The sequence below is a fragment of the Procambarus clarkii genome, unplaced genomic scaffold (genome assembly GCF_040958095.1).
Source record: "Procambarus clarkii isolate CNS0578487 unplaced genomic scaffold, FALCON_Pclarkii_2.0 HiC_scaffold_117, whole genome shotgun sequence".
NCBI classification, from domain to species: domain Eukaryota; kingdom Metazoa; phylum Arthropoda; class Malacostraca; order Decapoda; family Cambaridae; genus Procambarus; species Procambarus clarkii.
Window position 1 is genome coordinate 1,275,721 of NW_027189150.1, and position 12,455 is coordinate 1,288,175.

General features: G+C 40.2%; 1 non-coding gene across 1 annotated transcript; it reads right to left on the bottom strand.

Annotated features, from left to right (window-relative positions):
- Nucleotides 1-4,555: 4,555 nt before the first annotated feature.
- On the bottom strand, nucleotides 4,556-4,674 carry LOC123747774 (5S ribosomal RNA). The gene has a single exon (XR_006771715.1). It is a non-coding gene; the product is annotated as a 5S ribosomal RNA (ribosomal RNA).
- Between the last annotated feature and the right edge of the window lie 7,781 nt (nucleotides 4,675-12,455).

Genomic DNA, 12,455 nt, shown 5'->3' on the forward strand with positions numbered 1-12,455 from the left:
ATGGAGATGTTTGCTGCATGAATGATGGTGTCTTGTATGTTGCGTGCTTGTGTGTCGATGTCAGTGTGATGTTTGTCATTGTATTCATAAGTGAGATCAGTGTCATCTATGTGTTGTTTGAACATGTCCCAGTTTGCCCTAGGGTATGAGAATTGAGGAGTACTGGGGATGGGAATAGGATTTGTGGAGACTGTGAGAATTAAGGGAATATGATCAGAGCCCGTAATGGGCCCTGGTGAAATGAAGTGTTGCAAGTTGCTGCCATGTCTGTTGGTGAATATGAGATCAGGTCTCCCAGAACCTAAATGATTGAAAACAGTGGGGAAGTCAGGGCCAAGAAAGAATAGATGTTTTTGAGTGCATATTTGGTGAAGCTGTGTGCCATGCTGATTTGAGGTATTGTGGTGGAATGTGGGATGAAGTGCATTGAGGTCTGCAAGCAGAAAAACAGGCAAGTGAGTGTGGTTGAAGAGAGTTATGAAATCTTGCATGGGAATGCCGGTGTTAGGACGGGTGTAGGTTGTGCAGATGATGAGAGAACCCATTTGTGTGTGAACTTTGATGGCTAGGAAATGTTTGTGAAGCCAATGAGTGTGTAAGAGTTCATGTTTGTATGAAGAACGGATGAGTATTGCAACTCCTTCATGTGCTTCATCTGGTGACTGGTAAGAGGAGTAGCCATAATGTTTGATTTTATATGAGTTCGTAATGTATGTGCTATTTAATAATAGCACATCAGGTCTCTCGATCTCAATAAAATCTGACACCATGTGTCTAATGTTGAAATATGCCCGCACATTAAATTGTATGATCTTTATGAATTTTTAGGTTTTGATGGGGTGCTGGTGGGGTTTTGTGCATGTACAAGAGCATGAGGTTTGCGTGATTCAATGACTTGGGCAGTTACTGAGGAGGGTGGTAGGAATTGTAGGATATTTACAGCGGGAAGTGGGAGTAAGACAACGGGTTGCTGAACGGGCTCGGGACGAGACGAGATGAGTTACAGAAGAGATGACTGAAGTTGTTGGGGGATGAAAGGAGGCAGAAGGCTTGTTGACAGGGACCGGGTGAGAGGTATCAGAGGTTGTAGTGTTTGAAGTCAGATTGGAAGTGGAGAGGACAATGTTGGGAGAAGAGGTTGAAAGTGCCTTTGACATGGATGCTTCAGTTTGGGATAGTCCAGGATGTGCTGTTTGGTCAGTGGCACCGTTTTCTGTAGCAGTCAGGAGTGGGTTGGTAGGACGTTGTGGGGGAACTATAGTATTTTCTTCAGCTGAAGTCATGGTGTTTTGTGGAGTGAGGACTGTAGGCGAGAATGGAGCAGAGCGCAATAGTTGAGTAGGAGGAACAGAGATACTAGGAAGGCCGTTATGAGTGAGAAAGATTGGAAGATAGTCAGCAAAGTCACGGCCATCGTCCTTGGCCTTCAAGTAAGCAGCTTGTACACAGGCAGTGACTCGTTCGTATGAAAGGTTCTGAAGAGGAGAATAAGGTGGAGGTGGTGGGTGAGGGAAGAGAGGTGGAGAGGACAGAGTTTGTTGTGCAGTATTATGATGATGTTGCTGGTGAGGTGAAGCATTAAGGACACTGGCATAGGACATTGAGGTGGCTGATGCTGTTTGGTGATGAGATAAGTTATGGGAGGTTGAAGAAGAGGAATGAGGGTGTGCTTGAGTGCGAGGTTGGTTATTGCGAAGAGATTTTAGGGTTTGCTTTCTCAAAGGGCAAGATTTGTCAACTGCTGAGTGAGCACCTTGGCAATTGGTGCATTTTAAGATAGGGGCAGAGCACTGAGTATAGAAATGACCTTCAGCAGAGCATTTGGAGCAAATTTGTGGGCTTTTACATTTTCTTGTTTCGTGATTATACTTATAACATTTGAAACATTGTAGTAAAGGAAGATAGTCAACTGGACTAATGAGATAGGGAGGAGTGCTGGTGTTGAGGATTTTAATTCCATGGTGCAAGAGTTTTTGAGCTTCTGTAGGGGAAGAACATTGGATCTTGAGGTGTTTTGTATTGGGCACTGGGTATATCTCCATTACAGTAATAGCATTATTGTGAGAGATGTCTTGAGAGAGATTGATAGTATTAGGTGCTGAAAGGACAGAGCTGTCGACATTTCTTACAAGGACAGAGCATTTAGTTTTTTGTTCAATAGTGAGAACAGGAGTCAGTGGAGCTTGTGTGAGTTTACTGAAAGTAGGTTCCTTGAAACAGGCAAAAAGGTCGTCTTCTGAGGCAATGAGAAATTTGATGGTGTTTGTGTTGGCGTGTTTGATATGGTTAGTGGCTAGTGTGCCAGTGGCATTGTAGAAGGTAGTGATGCAGTCAATAGTGTCTATGGGTGTATTCCCAGTGTAGGTCATCCGTAGACAGTGAGCCATTGTGACTCACTATCTACTGACAGTCCCGTGTTTTGTGCCAATCACTGTGATTCCATAAGCTCAGTGGGGGTCAGTGTGCTCGTGAGCTGTGGGTTGGAGCGAGGAATTCATATTCTATCAATTTTTAATCATACAAATGAACAAAAGCAATTCTTCACTAGACGTAATGAATGAATAAATGATCAAGATTTTAATGTGTTTCATGAATATATATATATATATATATATATATATATATATATATATATATATATATATATATATATATATATATATATATATATTTATATATATTTGTGAACCAGAATATGTTTGAGCAGCAGCGATCGTGCCATTGGCTGCAGTGCAACAATTCAAATAATTTAAAGGGCCTGCTCGGGTATATAAGAGAGGCTGGGAGACTGGGGCCGGTGGTGGGTGATGAGTGATGGTGTGGTGTTGTTGAGAGTTGACTTAAGGCCAGCCAGCTGCAGCCAAGGCAGGGCAAGGCAAGGCAAGGCAAGGCAATAACAGGACAGGACAGGACAGGCCAGGCCAGGCCAGGCCAGGCCAGGCCAGGCAGGCAGGCAGGCAGGCAGGCAGGCAGGCAGGCAGGCAGCCAGCCAGCCAGCCAGTCAGCCAGCCAGCCAGCCAGCCAGCCAGCCAGCCAGCCAGCCAGCCAGCCAGCCAGCCAGCCAGCCACTCCCACTTTGTATTTATATGCATTCAATTTATATTCAAACATTATATATGTTAAGGGCCTAGTTTTAGTGTTTATTTTAAAAATGACAAACATCGAGTCGTTTTACCAGTCCTTTAGCGTTAACGGTGATGCATTTTAAAACTGAACAGAAATCACCTTTTCTGGATATATCAAATATCGAATCTGCTTAATGTGCCTACAATTCAATCATTCAAAAAATACATAATTTACATCAAGCCTTTTCATAGAACAGACAATAAGATTTGCACATGGAAAAAAAAAATCCTTTAAGTTATCAATACAATGTGAGAAAACTTTACTTTTATAACTAAAGTTGCACATTTATACTAACTCCATGGTGGCTGTGTGGTAAGGTGTGTGGCTGGTGTTTTGGAAGTCGCGAGTTCAAACGACCCAATGGGAATAATACTTTTTTTTTTTTTTGCCATACAATCTTCCTAATACTATTATGTAGGTTTGTGTGTGTGTTTTTTTATTCATTCTTTGGTTTTATAGATGACATACATATTGACTCCTTTTACCGGTCCTTAATTAGGCTCTGGGGAAGCAATGGTGGTGGTGGTGGTGGTGCATTTAAAACTAAACCAAAAATCACCAGTTCTGGACGCGTCAAATATCATATCCGCTTAATGTGTCTACAACCTAATTACTTAAAACTACACTATTTAATTCATTCATATCATGTGCATATTGGTCATTATGCTCATACAACCGACATAACAATTTATTTTCATTATTAGAATCATACATTTCATCAAGTAATACAGATACAAAGAGATTTTCTTTCTGAGAAGACCGTTAGTATTGGCTGGCAGGCAGGCAGGCAGGCAGGCATTTGAGGGTTATTATTTCGCCTGTTGATTGGGGGGAGGGTTGATGTGTTAGGGGTTTTTCGGTTAGGTGTGGTGGTGGTGATTGGTGGTGATTGGTGGTGGTGGTGGTGGTAGTAGGTGGGAGGGGGGGGGGAGGGAATGATGGTCTGTGGATTCCTTCTCCGTACCCCTTACATATAAGCAAAAATATGCCTTCCTGTGGGTATAGAAACATTAACACAAATTATATCAGTAACTGATATTGTAGCCTTTTAAACAGAAAAGATTTGTACCTACAAATACTTTTTAATTATCATTTATTTGTGGAAATGGCATTTACGTCATTAAATTGATACCTCAGCATCAAGTGTCCTGCAGCTGTGGTCCAGTGGTAAAGTGTATAAGTGATGCGTATTCTTGGAGTTGCGAGTTCAAACCCGGATTAAGCTATATATATATACAACATGTTTTGTTTTGGTTGTTTGTTTTTGTATAAAGCCTCACACAATATCTATATTAAGCGAGTTTGTTTTAAACATGACATACATATTAATTCATTTTACCAGGCCTTGTTCCACACAACTCCGTGAATTTCCCGTGGAGCCAGCCAGCCATTCAAACAAAAACAAACGAAACAAAACAAAAAACATTATTGCCAACAGCATTTGGTGTTCCCAGGCGGTCACCCATCCAAGTACTAACCAAACCCAACGTTGCTTAACTTCGCTGATCGGACGAGAAGCGGTGTTCTCAACGTGGTATGGCCGTTGGCAAGAGACTGCCTACACATTGTGGCTAATAACCAACTCTTTTTAGTCATCACGGCAGGATACGGACCTGCTTGTGGTGTCTTAATGGTAATTGTATCCTAACATATTTTTGTCTCCTTGGCATGGATATTTAACATCGTTTATTCAGTCTTGGGTTTATGTTCTTTCGCCATTTACAGACATTTTACATCTATCTACTTCCTCAGCCTGCCCTGCCAATTTCTAATGAATTTGTGGATTTTCTTTTGTAATACATACATGTGTGTGCTCATCTGCTGCTCTTCAGTTTTTATGATATTTGTCTCATCTGTCCTGCTTTATGATACTTTTACAAAGAACATGAACAAATGCTTCTATTTTAGAGAAGATATGGGATCCAGGTTTCGGAGCCGTAAAATCAACCGTCGTGATTGGTGGACGAGTTGCCAGGTTGCAGCTTCTGTACCGTGCCGGCACATAAATAGGTTCGGCTCAAGCGGCGGCAGCATCATTCCCCCGTGACTGTCTGAGCGTCTCTCATCACCTTGGTTGGTTCATCATCATCATGGTAGAAGCAAAGCCTACCAAGAAGGCTGCGGCTGCTGCTGCTGCGGTGGCCACCACCAGGAAACCTCGCGTCCAGGTTGCTCACCCGAAAACTAGTCAAATGGTTCTAGCCGCGGTCGCAGCACTCAAAGACCGTAAGGGCTCGTCTCTACAAGCAATCAAGAAGTACGTTGTTGCCAACAACAAAATCGAGGATGCCAAGATCGCCATTTACATCGGAAGATTTCTCAAGAAAGCAGTGGCTGACGGCATTCTTGTTCAGACCAAGGGAAGTGGAGCTAGTGGATCATTCAAGCTGGCCGTAGCAGAGAAGAGGGCCGTTCTAACTCCCAAGAAAGCCACCACAACCAAGAAATCATCTACAGCAGCAAAGAAGGCCGTGGTAACTCCCAAGAAAGCCGCCACAAGCAACAAACCACCTACAGCCTTGAAAAAGAAGCAGCAGCAGCAGCTTGGTGTTGGGGCTGGTGGGAGGCAGGGCTGGTGGGAGGCAGGGCTGGTGGGAGGCAGGGCTGGTGGGAGGCAGGGCTGGTGGGAGGCAGGGTTGGTGGGTGGCAGAGTTGGTGGGTGGCAGAGTTGGTGGGTGGCAGCGTTAGTCGGAGGCAGGGCTGGTGGGAAGCAGTGTTGGTGGGATGTAGGATTGGTGGGAGGCAGGGCTGTTGGGAGGCAGGGCTGTTGGGAGGCAGGGTTGGTGTGAGGCAGGGTTGGTGGGAGGCAGGGTTGGTGGGTGGCAGAGTTGTTGGGAGGCAGGGTTGGTGGGTGGCATAGTTGGTGGGTGGCAGCGTTAGTGGGAGGCAGGGATGGTGGGAGGCAGGGATGGTGGGAGGCAGGGATGGTGGGAGGCAGGGATGGTGGGAGGCAGGGCTGGTGGGAGGCAGGGCTGGTGGGAGGCAGGGCTGTTGGGAGGCAAGGTTGATGGGAGACGGGATGATGACAGACACTCATCACAATCAATAAGCACATACTGAACATTCTTAATGATACACATATACATTTCTTCCTTTACACATGCATTATGTTACCAGACGTACAACCAAATACGTTTATGATTAGGTACACAGATAATTTGCAATAGACATTCAGACAATTGAACAAAGTTTCAATCTTGGTGCAAAATTCTTTTATCTCTCCAGAATATTCAGGCACAGTCCTTATCTCAGTATTTCTATATTCATTAATCACCGGACACTCAAGAACATAATGGGTGAGGGTGTGAGAACTTAACATACCACAAAGTAAGTAAGTAATTATCAAAAGAAGGCACCAAACCGGGAAGGCTATGTAGCACCATCAAATACGCAAAATAATCAGAGGGCGCTAAATATCACCAAGGATGCCAATACGAGAACAAAAACGCATAAGGCGAACGATATCAAAAGTATCCGAGTCACCAAGAATTCTATCGAGGGACAGGCGACCGCGAGGGGCGGTCGGAAAGCAAGACACACGCTCGTCCTGGAAGTCAGGACATTCAAGAAGGACATGCACGACCGTAAGAGGGACAATGCAACTAGGACAATAAGGAGCAGGGCGGCGCTCCATCAAGTGACCATGGGTTAAGCGAGTATGGCCAATACGCAACCTCGCCAGAGCTGTTTCCCACCGCCGGTTTCGGTGGAAGGAGGACGGCCACGAGGAAACACAACATTTAAGAGTACGTAGCTTGTTACCAGTAACAGACAACCAAGAAGCCTGCCAACGGGTAAGGACTGAGGAATGGATAACCGGGTAAAAGTCGGAATACGGAATGCCTTTACGAGAGATGGGACAAGAGCGGACAGCTTCCTTAGCGGCAGCATCCGCACGCTCATTTAAAGACACACCAATATGGCTGGGAACCCAACAAAACTCAACCGACTTAAATTTACTGTGAACGAGAAACAGCCAATGCTGGATCTCGACAACTACTGGATGAACCGGATTAAAGGATCCGAGAGCCATGAGGGCACTACGAGAGTCAACAACAACCACAAAGGAAGACTGACAACGAGAAAGCAGAAGACGAAGAGACCTCATTATGTCCGGTCGTGATGGTCAAGTGGATTAAGGCGTCTTGTACATACCAGTTGCGTTGCTTCTGGGAGTATGGGTTCGAGTCACTTCTGGGGTGTGAGTTTTCAGTTGCATATTGTCCTGGGGACCATTCAGGCTTGTTCGCATTTGTGTTCCTCACGTGTGCCCCAAAGAATGAGGTGATTTGGTAAAATGCTATGCCCAAGATTACTATCCGAGTGCCGGCGGTGGGGTGGTTCAAATAGCCTCGGCTATCACCTCATTATGTCCGGTCGTGATGGTCAAGTGGATTAAGGCGTCTTGTACATACCAGTTGCGTTGCTTCTGGGAGTATGGGTTCGAGTCACTTCTGGGGTGTGAGTTTTCAGTTGCATATTGTCCTGGGGACCATTCAGGCTTGTTCGCATTTGTGTTCCTCACGTGTGCCCCAAAGAATGAGGTGATTTGGTAAAATGCTATGCCCAAGATTACTATCCGAGTGCCGGCGGTGGGGTGGTTCAAATAGCCTCGGCTATCACTTCATTATGTCCGGTCGTGATGGTCAAGTGGATTAAGGCGTCTTGTACATACCAGTTGCGTTGCTTCTGGGAGTATGGGTTCGAGTCACTTCTGGGGTGTGAGTTTTCAGTTATATATATATATATATATATATATATATATATATATATATATATATATATATATATATATATATATATATATATATATGTCGTACCTAATAGCCAGAACTCACTTCTTGGCCTACTATGCAGGGCTCTCGTCTTACTTAACTAAGTTAGCAAGGACTCTGTTGTTTCTGGCTAAGTGAAAACATTTTGGCCTATTATACAAAACATTATACTGGTTTTTTGGCCAAGAATGCAAACTAACGATTGTGTGTTTGTGTATCACATGGTCACTGTAAAGTAAGATGTTGTCCATTGAATGCAGGAAGATATTTAGATAAAAATGTCAAATGGGGACGATGTACAGATTAATAATGGCCTTAATAATTGTTTGTACTAGAAATCAGTAGCAAGTGGAGAGATATGGTGCTTGAACACTTATAAATCTAAAGTTGGGAGCAAATAATGAAAAAACATTGATGAATCTTAATAATGTAATAATGCCCAACCAATTAATTCACATATCATTCTTAACATTAGAAAGGGAACTTAAGTGACTGACTGGACTCTGGCCGATGGTAGATTTAACCAGTTCAGTTATCATTTTCTGTATTTCAGAGTTACGTACTTCTTCCATTAGTCGTAAGGCTACATTTTGTAAATGATCCACACTATCTTGAAGCCTCGACAATTTAGTTAGCACGTCAATAACAGTTATATGGGTGGTTAATTCATATTGGGGATATTTACTCAAATCTATTGAAGGTTTCGGTAATCTACCTTTGGTTTCCAGGTAATCAAGACCTTTTAAAATACAAGTAATGTGTTTCTCTTTCGTTTTGTATTTATAGTGACGATCCATATCTGGATAATTAAAGTCGTCTAATTCTTCATATCCCAATGGCCACTTTGGCCACTCGTCACCATTATTACATGATTTCACTATTTTGTTGGTAGTTTTGAGATCATCATTTGAATAAAAGGTCACTAAAATATTTTTAAGTTTTGCAGTATCATACTTTTTTCTAAAGAATAAAATATAGTTGATCATTTCATTTACTGACGACGTCATTATGTATTCGTTTTTGGTAAATGAATGGAATAGTTAAGTGAAATTCTAAATTTTTATTACTTATATACACTTCTTGCCCAAATTTTATTTCTAATTAGCACCGCCTTATAAGACAATATGCCGATTCCCAGCGAAAATGTAGTGTTTTTAGTAAAAGAAACTGCACAAAGAGAAGTCCAGCTGACCCATCCCCCTACGTAAATTTATGTGTTCTCCTTTTTGGTTGAATGGATGGATAGTTAGTGAAATTCTAAATTTTTATTACTTTTATACTTCTTGCTAATTAATTTGTGACAATAGTTACTGAAAACTTTGTTTTCATTGAATCTGTACTTATTTTTTTTTTCTTACTCATTGCACATAAAGGGTTTTTTTTTGCTTGAATGTACTCACAAATAGTTGATCAGTTAACATTTTTACCTCATTTTTTTTTTAATTTCATTTAACAATTCCAAGGTTATATATATTATATAGAAATAGAAATTTAGTAGCCACATTCCTACTAACATTTGGAATATTCAGCTGCACAAACTTTTTAAAACCATGGTATCCATATTTCCCTTTAAATCTTTTACATCTTCGATTACATCAAGTTCTCAAATAGAATAATATTTAGACCAATCATGTTCGTATGGTGTAGATATTACTTTAGAACCATGTATAATTAAATTAAGACTAAAGCCACAAGAAATTGTAATTGTAAATGTTTATGCTATAAAAATATGGATGGGATCTACTCAAGAAGGATATCCTGCGGCATCCCAATTACAATTTATACTGCGAGTCGTAGTTAGGGAGGATGAAAATTATTGTTCTTATATGTTTGTGGAACTCTTCTTTAACATTGACCAAAGAACCAGCATGTTCTGTGAACATAATTTCAAGTATTCACATGATCCGGATTACTTAAAATTGCCTATCGCGGGATATAGGTCCTACGCCAAAGATCCTTCCATATTTCTGATGATGATACAAGCTTCCAATCAGGAACGAGAAGCTCTGAGAGAGATAATGATAGCAGACGGAATATCGATTCCATCGTCATTTTGTAAAGTTGATCAGGGTGCGCTGAAAAGGGTTATGTCCCTCAAACAATATTTGAATCGGCATTATTATTTTAGGTACATGATGTTTAAAAATATACGTTGGGAATTAACCCGAGATGTGAGAGATTACGAAGCATGGTTGAAAAATAAAAAATGGCTTAACTACGTTAATCACAGGATGATTCAACATAGACCCTATTGTTTATATGATGAATATTTTCATGACGTGTATGAAGATAGAATTTATAATATATGGTCTACACATTATACATTTCGGGTTTTCAGTGATGGTGATGAAAAGTGTGATGATATATGTTGTATTACGCTACGAAACCTTGACCGAATTTATCATTTAAATTCGGCGAAGAGCGAATTAATTGCTCGAATAGTGGCAAAAGAATATGGATTATTTTATATACGAAAGGTAAAACGCGTACTTTTCATAACCCGAAATCCCCATCTCTTTATGAACCTCAATCAAACGGGAGAAAAGGAAGAAATCTGTCGTTTTATTATAGAAGACGAAGGTTTATCATCATCATCATCATCATCACCACCACCTCCATGTAAAAACACCTACAACCCAAATAGTTTGCAGGCAATGTGCGTCAATCAATTTGTGAATTCCTTTTTGGATATTAATAGAATGGGATATTGGACCGTGGCCTGCTTACGTAGAGCAATCAACACCAACCCTAATATTCCTCATTTATTTAAACACCAATTAATCAACGAAGTTCAACGGAATCTAATGATTAGATCTTGGGAAAAAGCAGTGGCTGATGAACCAACTACTGAACTTTTATTTTTTTAAGAACAGATTCAATGAAAAAGTTTTTTACTGAATTGAAAATATTTGTTTATTATTCTTATAATAAATAAATCAAAAGTTGGGATTAAATAATGAAAAAACATTGATGAATCTTAATAATGTAATAATGCCCAATCAATTAATTTACATATCAATCTTTACATTAGAAAGGGAACTTAAGTAACTGACTGGACTCTGGCCGATGGTAGATTTAACCAGTTCAGTTATCATTTTCTCCACTTCAGAGTTACGTACTTCTTCCGTTAGTCGCAAGGCAACATCTTGTAAATGATCCACACTATCTTGAAGCCTCGATAATTTAGTTAGCACCTCAATACCAGTTATATGGGTGGTTAATTCATATTGGGGATATTTAGCCAAATCGATTGAAGGTTTCGGTAATCTACCTTTGGTTTCCAGGTAATCAAGGCCTTTAAAAATACAAGTAATGTGTTCGTCTTTCGTTTTGTATTGATCCTTGTAATCCATCATATCTGGATAATTAAATTCGTCTAATTCATAATGGCCACTTGTCATCATTATTACATGATTTCACTATTTTTTTGGTAGTTTTGAGATCATCATTTGAATAAAAGGTCACTAAAATATTTTTAAGTTTTGCAGTATCATACTTTTTTCTAAAGAATAAAATATAGTTGATCATTTCATTTACTGACAACGTCATTATGTATTCGTTTTTGGTAAATGAATGGAATAGTTAAGTGAAATTCTAAATTTTTATTACTTATATACACTTCTTGCCCAAATTTTATTTCTAATTAGCACCGCCTTATAAGACAATATGCCGATTCCCAGCGAAAATGTAGTGTTTTTAGTAAAAGAAACTGCACAAAGAGAAGTCCAGCTGACCCATCCCCCTACGTAAATTTATGTGTTCCCATTTATCATTTAAATTCAGCGAAGAGCGAATTAATTGCTCGAATAGTGGCAAAAGAATATGGATTATTTTTTGCAGGCAATGTGCGTCATTCAATTTGTGAATTCCTTTTTGGATACTACTAGAATGGGATATTGGACCGTGGCCTACTTACGTAGAACAATCAACACCAACCCTAACATTCCTCATTTTTTAAAACACCAATTAATCAACGAAGTTCCACGGAATCTAATGATTAGATCGTGGGAAAGAGCAGTGGCAGATGAACCAACTACTGAACTTTTATTTTTTTAAGAACAAATTCAATGAAAAAGTTTTTTACTGAATTGAAAATATTTGTTTATTATTCTTCTAATAAATAAATCTAAAGTTGGGAGCAAATGCTAAAAAAAACATTGATGAATCTAAATAAGGTAATAATGCCCAATCAATTAATTCACATATCAATCTTTACATTAGAAAGGGAACTTAAGTGACTGACTGGACTCTGGCCGATGATAGATTTAACCAGTTCAGTTATCATTTTCTGAACTTCAGAGTTACGTACTTCTTCCGTTAGTCGCAAGGCAACATTTTGTAAATGATCCACATTATCTTGAAGCCTCGACAATTTAGTTAGCACCTCAATACCAGTTATATGGGTGGTTAATTCATATTTGGGATATTTAGCCAAATCGATTGAAGGTTTCGGCAATCTACCTTTGGTTTCCAGGTAATTAAGACCTTTAAAAATACAAGTAATGAATTCGTCTTTCGTTTTGTATTGATCATTGTAATCCATCATATCTGGAT